Below are 20225 nucleotides of genomic sequence, written 5' to 3'. Positions count from 1 at the left end.
TTAATGCTTCAGTTTTGAACAGAAATTGTTTGGAAGAACTTTTCTGTAAAGAAACGTGCCCATACTTAATTAGTTCGAAGTCTGTATCACATCTTAAACCCTTACAAAATTAGAACTACATGAATCTGCAACTGCATGACAACAAAAAAGGCCCTATTCCAAAGGTTGCAAGGCACTACCACACAACTGAGAAACCATGCGTGCATCTTACTTTCAGTTCAATACCAGAAGCGACTGATCCAAGAAACAGTATACACTAAAATACATACAGGTTATAATAAATCGTATTTGTGATGAAGTATTAACTAGTATTTCTATTGGCATCTTATGACAACTGATACTTGACTCCATACAATCCATTACTTGGTAATAAAGCCTTTCTAATAAAGCTTTCAGATGGTAAATAACATTGATCTGTAAGAAATTGTTATGTACCATTGATAGTCACTATGCAGCAAGACAACTTGAAGGAAGATGTATGCACCACAGTACAGCTGAAAGCAAGGTCCCATCTAGACAGAGGGTGTTACTCACCCTTAAGGGGGAACTGTGAAACAGTAACAGCTGACTGCAGTGATGCTTTTATACAGCAATTTGTAAGATTATGTTCATTTTTGACCAGAGCTTTACCAATCAGGAAGCATTAACAAAACCATACCAGCTTATGATCAACTCAGATTTCATACTTTGGCTCCAGTCCTAGTCTAAACAAGGAAGAAAAAGAGATGGAAAACTGCACTGCATTCAGACAAGAGCTCCAGAACAATCCGTGGTCTTGGAAACAAGCTTTGCAATGTGAAGAACTCAATTTGCTTTCGTGAACAACTCTTAAAAGACTATTAAATCAAAACCTCCTAGCACCAATAAAGTACAAGATTTTGAGACCACTTTAATAGATGAAGGCAAAACAAACTTAAGTGACTCTTAAATTTATCACAGCTCAAGTTGACACATTATTTTAAATAGACACATAAAAACAGGTGAAAAGTATTAACCATGAGAGAAGTGTAGATCCAAGTCAACTGTGACTTGACTCAAGAAATGTAGAATTTAGATATCTATTTCTATGATGCTTGCTGGCCCCCCCTAAAAAAAAAATTTAAAAAGATCTCTGCACTATTTTATTGGCACCTAAGTCCAAAATCAAATAAATTCTTGGTGGTACATAGAGAAATTTTCATGCATTCGGAATTTATTGCAGCCTCAACAGAATAAATGGCTTCAGTGTTTATGACTTACATAAGCACGTGCAGGAATACCAAAGTAAATATTCCACTGCTGAAGTTTCCTACAGAACAATGAGAATTTCAGGATTAATTAGGCCAGAACAAAGTACATTTTTGTAACCTAATGTTAATGTTACTAGGGACAAAGTTTTTGATTTGTCACCCACCTCAAAGGGCGATTCATGAACTACACATTACATCTGTACAATTGGATTAAAGGCTTGAACATCGCATGGCACAGAGATTAGAAAACCCAAACCAGGTATCTTTTGTCTCCCAGGACAGCAGTCTAGGTCACAGGTCTTTTTTCCACTGAGCTTGCTGAGATCAAGAACCCTTTTCTATACAATAGCAGAGTCACAGCTATGACAATCAGTGACAAGAGCAGCCCACAGCCTTACACTCAGGTCACAGAGATGATTCTTTGACTCTGTTGGCTGATGATAGCCTGTAACACCCATCTCTCATATTTCCAGTGACTGAGACACTGAACTACTGTACAAAGTACAAACGCAACAGCGCTCCCTCTGTTTTTGAAAGCAGAAGCATAAGCACCAAACTCCAGGAGATCATTTTTAGATGTGAATCCTGACTTGACACAAGAAGCTTTCCGCAGCCTGTTTTAGGTACTTTTGATGAGGCGTCCCTTTTCAGTATTCCCTTTTGGCTCTGCTCCACACATGGCTCTGGATTCATCTCTGACTCATCCATCTAAAAATGGATTACTACAGCAACAGGCATTATAATACCAAAATCTTTTGGGACAAATTTCTCCCAACACTTTTAAATTGACAACATATTTCTGAATGAGTTCTAGTTAAGCCTTGTATTTTTTAGGAAAAGCTGTAGTAATTACTAGGTTATATTTTATGGCTTCTTTTATGCTGAAAGTCATATCTAGATTGAAGATAGAAAGGGCCAATATAAATACTGTCATTAACAAGTAGGTCGCTGGATAGGGGGAAAAAAAACCACCACCCTGGGCTTCCTTCCAATTTTCTTTGTCAGTTTTTCTGTGTGTAAAGTGGGATGGATATCTACTGATATATAAGAAGCATTTTTATACCTAAAGATAAAAATAAACATCATTTACTAATAGACTGTTTCAAATAGCTACAAGGCTACTGAAATATTGAATTACTATATTTGCTTTCCCTCAAAGGTTCTTATCTGCATTGTACAGAATTTACTACTTAAATAACGCAAAACTATAAATCAGCAAAAGGACATTCACACTTCAGGGAGCCCGACTCCATACCCCACAAATAAGACTTAGATTATAACAATGACTCTTAGATAATACTGGAATAACCTCACTTTGTTAATTGTGACACTTAAAAACAAGATAAACTGGAGCCTTTCAAAAACATTTTGGGCTGCACTGTTAGTACAGTAATAACTCATATTCATGTTTCCTTCCTTATAAAATGAAGCTAAGGAAGGAAATATCAATAGCGTTGATTTTCTCTGAACATGCAAAAACATCAACAGGACATTTCAGATAGTGTTCATACAATAGGAGTATTTGTTTCACTACAAAAAATACCTTTTATTTCTTTGAAATCACTGCTTTTAATTTTGATCTGTGCTTACATCATGTAACATACATATTCCTACTGCTCTCTGAATCCACCACATGTACAAATACCTAAGACTCCACTGCTGTATTGCTGAAAAAAAAAAAAGCTGTGCATCTTTTCAAATACAGTGTATGTTCAAACAGTATTGTTATTTTTTGTAGAAAATAATAAATTTCATGCATTCATTTCATAAAGAACCTTTACACCTAGAAAAGGCTCTATAGATTATGCAAACAGATTAAAAAAATTGAGTTTGGGGGTTTGGGGTGTTGGTTTTTTTCTAAAGAGAAATTACTTGGGTTTTCTCCTCAGAATCAGTAACAAAGTCTTATCAAGAATACAGATTAAAAGATTTCAGAATGCTAAAAATACTGATATTCTTCCCCCTTTTCTATGCAAGGGTGAAATTCCTAGTAAACAATTGTTAAAGAACCACACGCGAACATCATAGGCATGACTGACTAGTTTCAGCACGATGCTATTGAACATAGCCCGGTGTACATTAACTCTGCTTTTTAATCTTCAGTTTCTAGAAGTCGATGACAGAAATATATACCGAGAGTTACATTTTCACATCAGAAGGCAAACAGGGTAGTACTAGAGTTTTCCTAAGAATCAGCCTAGATTATGTGTTTTAACATCAGACAGGATGCCTCAGTCCTGCACAAAGCAGCATAAACTGGTTTCTCTCCATCTTCTTTAATCTGATGGCCCTTTGGAGCAGCAGACTGTACCTGTACTACACCTCACTTCTGTGCATGTTCCCAGCACTGTAACGATAGCTGCTCCACAGCCTTCTAACCACCATCCCCCTCCAAAATGCACCACCCTTCTCTCTCACCTGTGTTACAGGCCATTTGTGATTACACAGGACTGCTCTGCGTAAAGCGTATGTACGTTTATGTTCCCCTTTTCTGTTGCTTTGCAATAGTTGTATAGATATGCTACTTACTGCATAAGTAGTGGGCAATGGGCAGGATTTGGCTTAAATCACAGCTTTTACTCACCTCATCGCTCACCATCTCACAACTTTCCACCCTTTTATTTACAGTGGATGAACGGAATCAAATTTGTTTACCAGCTACTCAGTCTATTCACCGCTTTGAGAGACTGGGACAAAATACTTTATGGTATTAATCAGCTGTTTGCTATTGAACCTCAGATCACTGTAATCTCGAAAGGGAAAGATTTGAACCTCCACTGAGTGTGGGAAGCCTTGTTCTCATTGCACAGATTGTTTCCAAGATGCCCATATCATAGGGTCGGTGACACATACTAGGCTTTATAAGCAGCAAAGAATTTTTAGATACTTGAGAACAATTGTTTTATTCATAGCCTTTTTAAAAAGACAAAGATAGTACTGTTTGAGTCACTGTGGAAATGACTAGAGGTGAACCAAACCACTGTTCCCTTATTAGCAGTGGGGAAGACAACATACAAGAAGGAGGCACAGGACTTATTTAATTCCCATAGGTATTCCCCTAGTCCTTATCAAAGTAAATACTAATGCTGACTGCTCTCTAAAGCCATCAATCTTCAAGAGTTTCCTCTGCCTTAAAGCTTACTATACAAGCATCATTTTAATATTATATTCTGTGACAGAAGAGCTTATGAAGGAGTGTATGTGATAGTTCATTTGGCCTTACATCTCTGGTAATGGGCACTGTATGAAATACGGACTTTCTTATCTGTGATGTATTATCTTTTGCTTGAAATATGGCTAATTACTGTCATTTATTAGAGATGAGACAGTTGAGTATCATTTCTCGTGTCACATTGCCTTCAAGCTGCTTGTGATTGCATGAAATTAGTGACAGTGAATTTCTGAACATAAATTTTAGAAGATTCACTATACCTCTTAATTATTAATACACTGCCTTCACTGAAATTTCCAACTGAGGAAAAGGGTACCAATGCTAATACTTAATTACCACATTCATTGTAGATTAACCTATCCATAGATGTAGATCAGTGGTCTGCATTAGTAACATAAGATCAGAGAGAGAGGACAGTTTCCCAATTTGTAGCCTAAATAATTCAATTCTTTCGCTTTGTTGAGTATTTGCACTGAAGATTCACTTTCCAGGATAACCACTTTTCCATTTTTCCAAAGCTGTTTTACATCTTGTACTCAAAAAGTTTGCTTCCAAGATACAATAATCACACAAGTAATTCCGTTTGTAAATTCCATCATAGTGCAACTGCCTATAATACTGACTCTGCTAAGTTTTATGAATACACTTAATTGCAGCTGCCTACTTAAGTCAGATGGACTACTTTCGGACATATGGTTCTGCACGTGAATTTCTTGGAACGATTAGGACCCACATTACACTATTCACAGCCACAAGTTAACATATAGCAACGATTGTCATTAAATATGATTTATCTGTTGGAAGAGTTTAAAAAGAAGAGAAGCTAGTCACATGAGAACAAACACAAAGTGATCACGCTAAGACTAATCAGAAGACAGATTAAAAGGACCCTGCAAAACAAGGGAGGGCTCAGACTCCATGACCACCTCCACTGTGAAACCAATTAGAGCCCCCTTTTAACACACTGACTCCTTTGCTCATATAGCTCAGTGATCTAACATGCTTAGGAAAAAGGTATTTGGAATTATTCACTCTACCCAAAAGTACACAATTCTGTCATCTTTGGTTGACAACCAGAGCCAGTAATAAGACAAAGTTTATGTTATTCAGATGCTTGTATGTATCAATTATATTTGTTAACATACCTATTGTTTGCTACCTATATTTGTTATAGGTATATTTGTACCTAAATACCTATATTTGTTAACATACCTATTATTGACCTAAAATACATAGTCTAGACACTTAAGCGCTGAAATGTGTTAATAAATTACTGAAAGTAGATGATACCTTTATGATGTGGCATGGATTTTTTAAGTTAGTCAGATGAACACATCCATTTCAAAAATGAGGTACTGTCCATTTAAGTGAAACATAAGTGTTATGATCAAGAAGAATGGCCAGCCTATTTCCTGAAGGTGGAAAAAAAAATAAGAGACATACTAGGGAGAAGAGTTACATCTGCCTGGACTACCTGTTAGGCTTCAAAGGGGAAGCTAGAAAAAGTACTAACATGCACTAAAGACAGAACATTTTTAACAGGGGGATCTCTTAAAGTGCAGCTGGCACACACAAGTAAGAAAACTGTGATTGACAAGTTACCAAGAAAAAGAAAAACTAAGCAAACAAAATCAGACCTAGAGGAAAAAAAACATCTTTCTCATTTACTCATAGTAATAGGTACTTGAAACCTATTTTTTCTTGTTTCTTCCTTAGAGAACTAAAATAGCATTGCCAATTTGTACAACACAGAAAACAGCTTTAGTGTGGTTCACCTTAACTTTACTGAATTCCAGACAAGATACCCTCCATTAAACAAGAAAGAGGAGAGACTTTTCTTTACGCAACTCACCAAGCTTCCAGGCTTCTTTCTATGGCCAACCATTGCTCTTCACACAAAGCTCTTCCTGCAGCATCTCTCAGTACAGCTCTGCAGCCTTTCCAGGAGAACCTGCACATTTGTTATTTATTTGGATCTAGGCTTTCACAGCTGCTAATTGGCTGATTGGTCAAAGCTGAGGACAGGTAAAAGCCTGTGAGTAGGATCTTCATTAACCCATTCTGATCTGTTACCTTGTGAACTGTGCCTACTTTACCACAAAGCCTCTAAAAGAAACCTTCAAAAAACTGAACCGTGTATGAGCTACAAACTCATAACTGTTTTCTAACTGCACATGCACTGCCAATATTTAAACACAGTCTTTAAAAAACACTGGGCATAGTATACAAAGGTACACATCGCAACTACTCAAATGTAAACGTTGGGAAAAAATTCTGGAATTTATGGGGTGGCATAAGAAGAAAAGCTCAAAAAATATGCCTCACCAAGAAATATCAGCAGAAAAGCAGACATTGACAACTCTTACCTGCTGCTACTGAAGGAAGGATCTTTACAGCAGTTCTTTAATTACATTAATGTCAAAGCTGCTCTGGTTTATGCAAGAACTTTAAATCCAACTTTATTCCACACACTCAAAAAAAGCCTGAAATCCCAAGCAACACAAGCTTTGGGTTTTGCTAATGATTTTCATCTGATTGAGTTAGTAGAGGGTGCGCATAGCACCCATAGTACAGAAATAATGAGGTGGGGACCACTTAAGCAAATTGACAAAAAAAGACAAGTCCCCAGGACCAGATGGGACACTGAGGGAAGTGGCCAATGTCATTGAGAAAATGCCATCATCTTTGGTCATGGTGATCAGGGGAGGTTCCTGGTATCTGTAAAAAGGCGAATGTTACACATATCTTTAAGAAGGGGAAGAAGGAAGATCTGGGGAAATTCAGACTGGTCATCCTAACCTGCTTCCCTGGGAAGGCTATGAAGGAAATGCCCCTAAAAGCCCTGTTCTGGCACACGATGGACACAAATTTCATTAGGAACAGCCAGCATGGTTTTATGAAAAACAAAGACTGCCACACCGGGCTGGTTACTTTCGGGGATGGTATGACTGGCTCAGTGGAAGACAGCAGTGGATGGCGTTAACCTCAACTTCAGCGAGTTTCTCAAACAGTTTTCCACAGTATCTTTGTAAACAAAACAGTGAGCAACCTGATCAAAGGTGGCCTGACTTTGCTCAGGGGTTTGGCTCATTCCCAGTGTCTTTGACTGACAGACGACTACAAAAGGTTCCTTCCAACGTAAATCATTCTGTTTCTATTGTGCATGATGAATGCTGTTTTCTACAAATTAGATTTACTGTCTGATTCAAATTCAGTAAGTAAAAACATTGAATTTCAGCTTGACATGAACTCTCCTAACAAGGATCAGTTCCTTGGTCCTATTAATGTAAAGTCTCGAAAACAGCTGATGAGAAGATGAGGTCTTTACTGCTGTAAATCCTCAGCTAACAAATACCCGCATTCGTCTGTCAGAAGCGCTCGCCATGTTACTATCTTAGTGATCATAATGCTGCAACGGAACGGTGCTTGGAGAAGATCTGCACACTGATAAGACAAGCTGGCTAGAGTTAAAAATGGGCAAGGCAGAGGTGAGCAGGGGAAAGCATTCGGAAGACCCTACAATTACATAGAAGGTGTACCAAACAATGATCAATATTACTCATTGTACAGAGGAGCTTTTGAATTTCTCATTCAGTCCCAGTTCTCATTAAGAAGTATTTCTGAATAAGGCTTTCTGCCTTTCCCAGTTGATTTAAAGTTGTTGCCCCACATTCTGGAAGATAATGAGTTGATTGTACTATTTTCACCTCTCAGGGTGACTTCGGTTCTATGATATACTTGGGCTTTTTAAGCCTTTTGAAAAACTATCTGAAACAGAGGAATAGAGCATACCTCAGTAGCAAACGCTGTTGCAGAGACTGCTGTAAAAACATCAGACCTACCCTTTGCTTTCTGTGCTTTCTTTCTAAAGAATATAAATTCAAGGTCTCAGACCTTATCCTCAAGATACCCAGTGGCTAAGATGGCACATCTAAAACACTGCCTAAAGGTCTGTGATCAACACCCCCCCCCTTTTTTTTTTTAACTCTCATCTTGCACAATGGAACTGTTTGGAACAAAACCAATTCCAAGTATCAAAGGAGATGTAAGTTCCTTTGAATCAGGTCAATAATGTTACTGAAATATTACTTGGTCTGCAGACTTTCACTAACTTCCCTATCATTTACCCCCAATCCTAGACAAGTTTCTCCGACTTCGCCCTCACTCACATAAATGCGAGCAAAAACGTATGCATCAAACAAAACAAAGCATGACATTACACACTCCTACACTAAATGCACTGGTTTTATGCTATTTCCTGCTGTGAATACCAATGGCCATATGCAGTGCATATGCAAATTATAGCACTATGTTTAGGCTTCGGGAAATATGGTTTGGGTTGCATGCAAATTTTATCAAAATATTAATTAGTGAAGAGGTCACATTAGGGCAGATATAGAAGCAGTTTTGTGCCATTTTATGAATGTGTATCTTGCGCATTTTATGGATATATAGTTGTTGCTCCCAAAGCATCAAAGCATCTTCCTGTATGGCCCCACATTAATTATCGCTTTCCTTCAAGGTCCTATATTGTTTGTGCGCCCCTTCCAGTTCTCCTCTTACTTCCTCTTCACCTTGAGCTATTAGATCTTCATATAATTAAAAGAAAGTCACTAATAAGACAGACATCTGGGCTAGAGAAGCTTATTTAAAATGTTCTTCAGCTATTTATTTTGCAAAATAGTGGCAAACTGATTATAAACTATTGCTAGATCACAATCACATTGCACTCACTTCAATGGATATTGTCCATGGAAGTTTCCTATTAGAACAGAAACACATGTTGTAGCGATTTTGGAGAAAAAGAAAATTAAGTATTCAGACTGTAGTACTACTTCTACCACTTAATTATACTGGGAAGTGAGAAAAATAAAAGTTTTTTCAACTTCTAAAAAATATATTTCTGCAATTACTCTGCATTTAACCATACACACACAAATCCAGTATTCCTCAATAAATCCATCAGAGTAGGTATACTATTTCCCTAGTCTAGTTTTAATGGCGCTCTAGCAGACGTATGTTGTGCCAGATTTGGACCTGGTGCAATTCTACCTTTCTTGAGTTCAGCAAGTGAGTGATGGGAGAATGTAACTCAAATAACATTCATGATTAAGCCCTGAAGCTATGTAGGAATAGATGACAGTAAGTTTTGGAGATTTTTTTAATGCATATTCAATTTATGATGTTTAGCTGGCTCTGTTTATAACAAAATGGTAATATATTTTCTTTCTTTTAATGTGATTTTAAAATATTCTTCATGCAAAACAATGAAATACGCACTTTACGGCATCCATATCCCCAGAGGAAAATGATCTCACTGGATCTCATTGCCAAAGTCATGTTAGCGTCTCTTGGTATACTTAGTGGCGATCTTTAAGAGTGTCCTACACTTGCGTGTTTTGTGTTGCAAAACACAAATTATGTTTGTGAGTCACTGGATAATGCATTTCTCTTCTGCACATGAACCGATATTTAAGTGTGTTCAGAAGGGTACATTCGATTCCTTCCGATTCTTACAATTCAAAAAAATTTTCGATATAAAAGAAATTATTGCTTGTCTACTTTTTCCAAAGCCCATTGGCTTTTCCTTTAATAACCATTAAGTTGTTTGTAGAACAGAATAAGTTTATTTACTAACTCCAGCTGGTTCAATATTTATACATCTTTTTCAAAGGCCTAAACAGTTGAGACAAGAAGCTGACGGCAAGTGTCTCTTTAAACTTCCCAGTTTCTTACTGAAAGCTGGATAATAAAGATAAGAAAAAGGTCATCTTGCCAAGGATATAGTATAAGGAATAGCAGTTGGAAAGGCAAAATTCTACTTTAAATAAAATTCCAGTAACGTGAATATATACCAAAGATGAAAAAAGAGAAAATTTTATTTCATACCTATCTGTTAAAAACTTTACTGCTTCACACTAATGAACAATAGTGTTTTACAGTCTTCTTTATAGGAAACTCTAATAGATTTGTAAAGTACACTATATTTATAACTGGAAGCAATCACATATCACAAATACTGCTTACTTTTTAAAGGAGTTCTTGTAGAGATGGCCCTGATACAAAATTACTGATGTTCCCAATTTCACTGCAGTCTAACTGCCTTTGTAACTTCTGCTTTACTGCGGCATACCATTCCTAATCTTTTGATTTCCAAAAGAAATTGTACAAGGAGAAGGCTCCTTCAAGACCGTTAAAGAATCACACCATTGGGCCCTAAATCCTAATTGAGCCCACTCATTTTTCAAATTCTAGTATTTTGGCATTTTCTGTAATTAAAAAATTGTTGACATTACTGTTGAAATTAACACCTAATGCAAGGTTTCTACTTCCGCTTTGCTAAAGCCAGTGAATGGAACCCATGCCCTATAACTTACATACCCAGCCTCCTCACAGCCTCTTTGAAATTTTGGGTTCCTCACAACAAAGAAGTGATCTAGTCTTCCTGTAATTACTACACACCTTTCAGTGTGAAATCAGTGTGAAAAAAGAAACTGCCTCTCACAATCATAGGATCATAGAATGGTTTGGGTTGGAAGAGACCCTGAAGATCACCTAGTTCCAACCCCCCCACCATGGGCAGGGACACCTCCCACTAGACCAGGTATGCAAAGGGAAAAATAGGCCTCCTCGTCTTCCACTGAGGACATAGGGAACAAGGAGGAATATGATGTGGCGCACTTAGATTAAATTCCTCCAGCTCTGATGATGGGCACATAATGAGAGCGGGAACCAAATTTGCCTTTTGTATGGTAGAGCAGATGTCCGAACAGTGATCTTGATCCAGTTAAGGAGGGAGCTGAGGTTCAGGCTCTACTCAGCCCAAGGGGCTCTATGGTCTACCTAAACAGGAACATGCTCCATCTTTTTTTCTTGAAATTGAGCCACGATGTAACCAGAAATTCAAGAGCCACAATGTCCAAAGTGCAGCAGGCAGAACCACGGTGAGACACCGAGGTGGAAAGAGCATACTCTTCAGCTCTGGCTCCAGCCCACAGGGAACGTTTTACATCTGCCCCCTTCCAGAATAGTGTCCAGGTCACCTGAGCAGTCAGATTCTCTCTAATCTGTTCTCCTTTCACCATCCGATTAATCCAATCTTGTAGCTGTAAAAATACGAGTGTGTTCCCACAGGATGCCTGGGGCTATGTAGGTATAGTCCCCCTCAGGCTCAGTGCTTTCCTACCTCATGGACAAATGCAATTCTTACTGTATTATCATGTAAAAGGTTGCCGTTGTCAAAATTAGTTTAGTTGTAGTCCTGACCAGACATAACATTTCAGTCTTTTCTGCAGACTCAGGCGAGGCTTAGCTAATAACTCTCTGTAGACCAGGTAGAAAAGTGCCTGCTGGGTTGAACAGTCTTGGAAAGTAAGCAAATTGGATGGCTCTCTGAAGCTTAGGTGAGGTTTAGGCATCTGCTGTCTAGGGCAGGTGCACTGCCTTCTACACAATGAATTCACATTCACTTCAGACTCGAATTTAGTTTGATAGAAGTTATAGAACGATAAAACTTCAGTGAAAACTGGCATAACCTATTAGATTATCTGACAATACACGCAGGTTGTCAAGTTCTGTGAAGAAAAGCAAAAGCACTGCACTTTTGTCTCCTGTCTGCTGCAGTTTCAATATGTATTGTTATTGGCAGGAAGAACTGAAACTCAAGTACAGAGCTAGGAAATGGCATGCAGGTAAAGTCTCTGAAGCAAAGCTAAGGGCTACAAGTTGCCAAATATCAAACACCACCATACAGTAGCCAGCTCCACCTGGAAACATGGGAAATAGCTGATGAAAGACTATAGTTTCTGTACCTATTTCTTCTTCTCTGTTCCTTTTAAAGAGAGAAGTGTCCTACTTTAAAGATGAGAAATAACTCTTGATCTAAACCCTAAAGAAATACTAAGGAAGTATATATAACTAGAAAGAGCAGCCTGACAGAAAACGGCATGTGCCAATCAGGTGTACAGAAAGGCCCAGTCAATCAAACCAAGAAAAATTTCAATCCATGTGCTTTTTAGTTATCCTGATAGCGTAATTATTTCCGTGCTTTGGTATGTTCCATTTAAACAATTCGGGAAAATCTCACTGTCACGGATTTGCTATCCAAAGTCAAGATTCCCATAGGCAAGCCTCGTTCAAAAGACAAATCTAGAGGTACGTACATACATATTTTGTTTTGCATTCACTGAATTTTTGTATCTACGTACCTCATGAAATAAGATGTTGGAAAGATTGTATTTATTAATTTTAATGAACATAGGACATGTACAGTGTCATTATTCATAACATTTACAGACACATCTAAACACTTCTGCCTGCAAACAATCAGAATATTTATTTTGATATTTTCAATTTGCAACTATGTGTAATACAATAATAACAATTTCTATTCACAGCACGCCAATACTGCTGAAACACCTACATTTAACTAGTCAGCCAAAATTCCTGCTAATTGTTCCAAATTGAGCATGAAATTTGTTGGCAATTTTGTTCAAGACAAATCATATATTTCTATCCAAACAATTTCTGTAGTCATATGATTATGCAGTACATGTGCCAAATAAATTTTATGAAGTGGAAAGATACATTTTTGTCAAAAAACATGAACCAACATCAGGTTTTCAGAACTAATTGCGAATTCACAGATCCTATAGCTCATCAGCTAATAAGCAGAGGCTTTACTCTGAAACATTAGGACATTAACCCGCATGTAGGAAAATCTCCTGTACATCATGTTTAAGGCATTCTTACAATGTCTGTTTGCCCATGAGGGTAAATTAATTCAAGGGAAACAAGCAGGCAAACAAGAGAATGTACGGATTTAAAATGTGTTTTCTGTAAGTTTAGACTCTGGATACATTCCAGAACCAACCTAGAATTTTTAAAAACTTTCTTTAAATTAAGGTCTCTGTCAAAACGTCAACAAGTTTTGAGGTGTTAGTATATATTTTAGCAATAAACACACACACACAAATTTGGTCTGTACTGTATGAAAAAACAATGATGTGGCTTATTCCAGGCAGCCTTTCTCAGGCTCTTTTTAGATTTCCCATATACCGAAGGAGAAAACTATTACTTAGAAATCTTAATATACTGTTAACTTGATTTTGTGCAAGGAATGGAACATCTATACACTTTACATTGAATAGAGTTAGTATACACAACACACACGAAAAAAATCATAGCTGTGACCAGTATGCATGAGCAACTAGAGTAGGTGCTTGTTCCGAATCACATGCTCAGAACATTCACACATTGCTAGACATAAATTTAAAGAAAAGCAACAAAAATATTGTGCAAATGTAAAGATATTCAATCGGGCAGAGCTGCACTGTTGCATACGACCACCGAACGAGGAATTAAATAGCGTGAAATCTAAAATTCTTATTTCATGAAAAACAGTTCACTATATGAGGAAGGAGTTATTGCGGGGACCAAACAATGCTGCTTTTGGGTAAACTTTTTTCTCTAACAGAAGAACTACCGAATGTGAATTTTGCATATGATATAACATACCTCACACATGGTATCACAAAAGGATACCCAAGGTGAATCATTCATTTGCAAAGAAGAAAAAAAAAATAACTTTGAAGGTAGGATTTATAACAAAGTGACTCAATATGAACAGGACTGAGGGAGCGGGCAGAGAAGAATGCAGTGAGCCATCAAGGTCAAAGCGTGGCACAAGATAACGGATTTCTTGAGGCAGTGCACAGCAAATTTAGCACGATCTTTGAGTAATACAGAAAACCAGGAAATGTGATCCAATATAGATCCTTCTCTTCAGTGTCAGGCGTATCGTGTGAGATCTAGTAGTGTAGGACGCACGGATTTTGAAAGGCTATAAAAATGGTAATGCACCAGTTAAGATAAAAATAATTACATCATGAATACAGGCTTCAAGGAGAATATTGAAGCTGTTCCAGAATGGATTGGAGATCGTATTAGGCAGACCTACAGTCATGGAGAGACTGGGGGTCAGAGATGACTTAAGAGTTTCTGATCTTGCAAGAAAACTGAGGACGTAAATCAATGAAGACACCTTCAAAAGCAAAAAGAAGGGTCAGAAACATTCAGTAACAGAAAACTAATAGTGCAATGAAGGTAATTAAGGTGTCCAAACAACAGAAATGGAAAATTTTCAGAGAGTATGCAGAAGGAAGAGCTAGGCAGCAATCATAATAATAGTAAAGATGGCTGAAAGGTGAGAAGGTAATGGAGATATGGGTACATGGTACCCAAAAAATGTTTGTCTAACCTGTTCTAAAAAGCTTCCAATAAAAGAAATTCCATCACCTCTCCAGGCAATTGCTTCCAATGCTTCAGCTTTATTATGAGAAGTTTTTCCTGCTATCCAGCCTAAACCTCTTCTACTACAATTTAAGTCCATTACACCTTTGCTGCCTACAGTGCACGCAAAGAAAAGACTGTTGCCCTTCTGATTGCTACTAACCTCTTGCATATTTGAAGGTTATTATTTTGACTCCTTTCAATAGCCTACTCCAATTTCCTTGGCTTTTCCTTGTAGTTATATTTTCTAAGTCTCTGATTGCTCACATTGTTCCCATCTTGATTCTCTCTCCTCTGGTCCTCCTTCAGCTGCAGTGCCACAGACCAGACACAGTACTTACTGAAGCCCTTTTCAATGCCAAGCAGAACTTGGCTTACAGATAGATGGACAATACAGATAATTCAAACTTGGAATTAGCAAGGGGTAAAAAATCCCAACTTTGCTAGGAAAGAAGAATATTAGCTACGAAAATGACAAACTCAGGGACGAGGGTTCTAAAAACACCAACTCCTCATGTGCACATCCAAAGCCTTCTATGGGGCAGGTTACAAAAAAACAATGCAAACTTTGTTTCTGAATGACATTGAAAAGAACGAATGGGGTAGGTGTCTCTAAACTGTATTTATGCTCCCTTGAGTCCAGCTACAGCTTTTTCAGTCCCTGGAATCAACAACCTGCAGCTTGTACTATGGGACAGTGGCTGAACTGGCTCACAGGCTGTATTCTACATTTGGTGTTACACCTTCCTCAGCACTAACCATGACAACGACAGAAACATGGATTAGCCAGTGAAACTACCCTTCCCCATCCAGGAGAATGTCTGGTTTTCCCACAAGATAGCATAGGATAATGTCTAGTTATCCCACTGCAAAATAATCAGATTTGATTGTATTTTTTAAAAAATTATAATAAATAATTAATATTCTAATATCTTCTTTAAAGTTACCAGAGTTCAGCTCCCCTCTAAACTTGCATGAGCCATGAGCAACACCTGCAACTTTGTAAATTATATAGTATGACTTTTAAGTAAGCAAGAAGTGCAAGTATAATGGCCTTTGATAGCTCCTGTTGCCAAATATATATTGCCTTTATGGTCACTGGAAACAAGATGACCATTCTAGGGACAATTTCATCACTGTCTCAAATAAATTGTTACTTTATTACAAGGGGAATGAAGTTATTGTCTGATACTGAGACTAAAATTAGGAACTGAGAATATCAGGAGGCAATCTGATGACCTGTAACAAAGAGTTGGGAAGAGCCTGTTCCTTGATATTAGACATTATGTCATCAAAATAACGCAGGCGTAATGCTGATGAAGCATACAACTTGTTTCGTTTTGTACAAAATAATGAAGTATGTTTAGGTTGCAGTTTCAAAAATTAATTACCGAATTATTCAAATTAAACAAGAAAATTAACCCAACTTAACTGGATTTATTTGTAAAGCAAGCTAAAAAGGTCCTGACACCTTATTGGCAGGAGAAATCAGCAACGCAGCTTATTAACATAAATTTCAATTACCTAAACCCCACAAATCTCTGGTACAGGATTTTAATGTGTTTTAATAAGTCACCCTGATTTCCAAGAGCCATTGTTGGTATAATGATAGCCATTGGTGTCGGTGCATGCCTTCCAATTCTTTAACTCAGATAAATGAGAAATAATGGCTGGGCTTTGCTTCATACTTATCAGAAGTGCCTGAAATTCAAAGCTTATTTAATGTGCCATAAATATTACTTACTGCTTGCTAGAGAAACAAAGCTAGATTTTACTTGAAATTCAAAATTCTTGAGATCATCCTACCTTGTCAGAAGTAGAGAACAATCTGACACCTGTGACAATTCTACAGGCAATGCGGTAACTTGATGGAAAAATGACTGAAAGACTTACTGCATGTTTTTCTGAAGAAATAATTATTAACAAACACCAATTTGGAAAAAAAGATATTCAAGTAATACTGTAAAAGATATCAGATGGGTGACCATCCTAAGAGCAAATGTGCACTTGGTTCTTATGCAGGCAAGAACAGATCAGTCTTTACTCCAGCAGACGCAACACAGTAGGTGCTGCTGCCCAGACTTAGGATGAACAAATATTAGAATTTACAGTATTGTTCACCTTATCTCACAGGCCAAAAAGAAATAATCTGTCCCCGTTTAAAAAAATTAATCACGGACTCTGAATGAGCTGAAGATACCCGGAAGTTAGGCAAAGCAGGACAGAAAAAACGTTTTTATTAACATACAGATTAATGACGGTCAGCAGCACAGTGAAAGTGCATTTCAAGAGTTCTTCATATTTTGGGGGAAAAAAATGTTACCTAATGGAGGCTTAGAATATGAAAATGGCCTAAATGATTTAGCTTTTGGGATACACCGAGCAGCAAAAAGCAACCAGGCCTGGAAATGGCTTAGATGTCTAGAAAAAAGAAATGAAAGGAATAAAAAACGTTTTAACACTGAGGGCACTGAGTGTCAAGAAGCGTTGTAGCTATTGATCTATGATGCTACTTCAATTTTTTATGATTCTAGTATTGAAAAAATTATGATGGTATCACAAAATATCACAATGTTCTCAGACTCTCTGGACAAGGTGCTTCTGGTGTTTTCTTACTCTGCTCCTTAATAGCCTGTGCTATGTGGAACTGCAAGCAGGGGGACCTCAGGAATTCTTTCTCTTCTTTTCCCTGTCCCTGGGACGCCAGCCACTTCATTGTAGCCCCCTTTGACTGTTCCCCTCTTGGAATCCAGAGGTTCACTGCCTTCCAGATTTCCCTTCCTCTCCTCCACTGGAGTAACTTTAGGCTGCTCTTGCTCTTCCCAAGAGGGAGAAGGAAGAGTGAGGCATGGCCTTCCTCCAGTGACACCTTCCCTTGTCAGAGCTCACGCAGATTTCATCACTTCTAAGTAAGGAAATGGCAATTATAATGGAAGCAGATGAATATGTAGGTTAGGGCTGGCAGGGGTTAAATAGCACAATTGTGCACAAGATTAGTAGCACGAATATCATGCCACAGCAGGAGTAGGTATTGCTTCCTAGATTTAAAATTAGGATACTAGCATGCTACCAATATCATTAGCAAGATAGTGGTTGATGTGACACCAAGAGGGAAGGAGGGCAAGAGAAAAACTAAGTTTGATTTCTTCTGTGTTAAATTTAAGCTGACAATAAGATATTTAATAGTTGATATAAGGCCAACATGACAGAATGGATGACAAGATGAGACTTGTTAATGTCATGTTGTGAATCAGTTACACAGAAAGACAGCCTGAAGAGGTAAAGATTGATGAATAATATGGTTTAAATTGGGAAGAGCAAAGGCTATTACCAGTGCCTGAAAACCCACTCAGACAGCAGGGAACAGGAGGAATATGATGCAGATTAAAGTTTTTTGAAGGAGTTAATATCAAGATACTGTCATTTTGTTGGCAAAACATTAAGAAAGGTGGACTGGCTGATAAAGACTCCAAAGCAGAAAGAGAGCCCAAAATAACAGAGATTCCACTCTCTTCTGTAATGTTTTCAGGATTTTATTTTAATCTGTTGCAAATGGCTGCTAACTGAAAATAGACACAAATATTATCAGTTGTATTGTAAGTATCTAAAGTAGGTAACCATTTGAAGTACAGTATCCAGATGCTTTCAAAACACTGGCTAAAAAGTGCCTTACTATTGCCAACTGAAACTGTACAGTGAAATAGCTGCTCTGGATATTTACAAATAAATGCAAATAATAAACCAAAAGCTAACCAAATGGCATACTGGAATTATCGTGTAGTAGTCATATGAATATTGACATGTATCAGACCATCAGTATTAATATAGAACAGCAGTTGTATAAAAACCACCATCATGTAACCAGATGACATTAACGAACAGCAGTCTTACTACACAGTTGAACGGAAGACTTGCAGTAATGTTTGGAACAGTTCAATGACATTACATTGTGCCCAAAGGACTCCTGGATCAATACAATGTCATTGGAAGTGCTGGAGTTATTACAACGTCAATAAAATATGAGGTGAGGGGATGCACGGCACCACCATTAAAATTGGAACCCCTGGTATATCAGTGCAAGATCTCTGCAATGCCAGGGGAACATTTTGAAGAGAGTTATTGCTCATTTTTTCAAAAGCTCTCTAACTTTAAAAGATCACAATGGGCATCAGAAATCACAGAATTATTTAAATAGTTTAAAGATTCTAACTTAACACAACAAAATGAAGTTACAGGTACTTCACGCTATCCTGTTTTTTAAGCATTGCACCCTGGAAATGCATGCGTGATCCAAAGTCCCTTCAGTCCAGAAGAGAGCTGAGAATGAAGAACAGAATGGCAACTACAACTTTTAGTGTCCTTTCGCAAATTGAGGATAGGACTGGAATAGAAGCTTACTATAGCTCTTTCTTATACAATGTACATCAAAGGACAATCAATACCCCGAACCACGTTCATTTAATCCTCAGCACAATGCTTTGTTTTGATATAGATCAGTATATTGTAATTCCAAAGAAACTTTGAATGGACTTCATTCTGTGGATAACTATGTATTAATTAGGAAAAAAAACCCTATGGAAATGGAATAGTAAACAATCGCTAGAAAACGCTAGGCTAGGAAGAAAAATCTAATGAAAACTGTGAAATATAATTAAAATATTTTAGTATCTACCTCTTTTAGTGCTAAATAAAAGATATGAGAGAAGAAAATGCGGCAATTAACTTGTGATGTTTACTTCTAAAGTTTAATTAAATAATCAGTATGTACAGAATTAGAGTTTGGATGCTTCGGCTCCCACTCGTTGCCTCCCTTTGAAAAGACAACAGAGAAAATGTTCCCAGATATCAGCATAGAAACAATGAAACCACATTCAAAGCAGTTAAAAGTTAACTACAGTGTAATGTGTCCTCAGCCTGGGGAGCTGGAGAGCTCTTCCGTTCCAAGATAAAAGGAGACGGAAAAAAAGGTGACGTTGGTGAAGAATGTGGGGGTTCTTATATTTGATCAGAAAATAACATAAGCTTCTAAATAAGCTTCCTTAAAGTATTTAAATTATGTCAGCAAGAACAATTGTGATCGCTTCCTCTACAGAAGCGGGACAGAGCATCTCAATTTGGTAAGTACTCAAGAGCTGATTCTTTTTTTTTTCTGCTATGAATCTGTTTTTCGCATTGCTCACTTCTCCATGAACCTTAGAGATTTGATAGAGTATATTTAATCTTCCACTGAAAGAGGCTATTGAGAAAAGTAAAAGAAGTTTTGAATTTAAGATGAATTGGCAGCAACGAAAAGTACAATCTTGAAAGATTTCAGAGCTATCACGCGTTATTCCCAGGTCCCACCATGAATAAGATAAAGTAATAACTGTAAACACAATATTGTAAATAAAAGTAAAGGAATAGAGGATTACAATCTACCAAAAGCCCAACCTAGATTATGTATTCATTATTATCCACATATAGTAATTCTCCCTCTATTTTCAGGTGAAACTTCCAGAATCCATTTCATGCATTATTACGCTATTCCAATATCA

The 20225-nt window shown here is 37.5% G+C and overlaps 1 protein-coding gene across 8 annotated transcripts in view; it reads right to left on the bottom strand.

Moving 5' to 3' along the window:
• The window catches only part of ATRNL1 (attractin like 1), a 527347-nt gene that overhangs the window by 109619 nt on the left and 397503 nt on the right, over positions 1-20225 (bottom strand). The window lies entirely within an intron of this gene.

The sequence above is a fragment of the Larus michahellis genome, chromosome 6 (genome assembly GCF_964199755.1).
Source record: "Larus michahellis chromosome 6, bLarMic1.1, whole genome shotgun sequence".
Taxonomy (NCBI): Eukaryota; Metazoa; Chordata; class Aves; order Charadriiformes; family Laridae; genus Larus; species Larus michahellis.
This window is presented reverse-complemented; position numbering and strand designations above follow the sequence as displayed.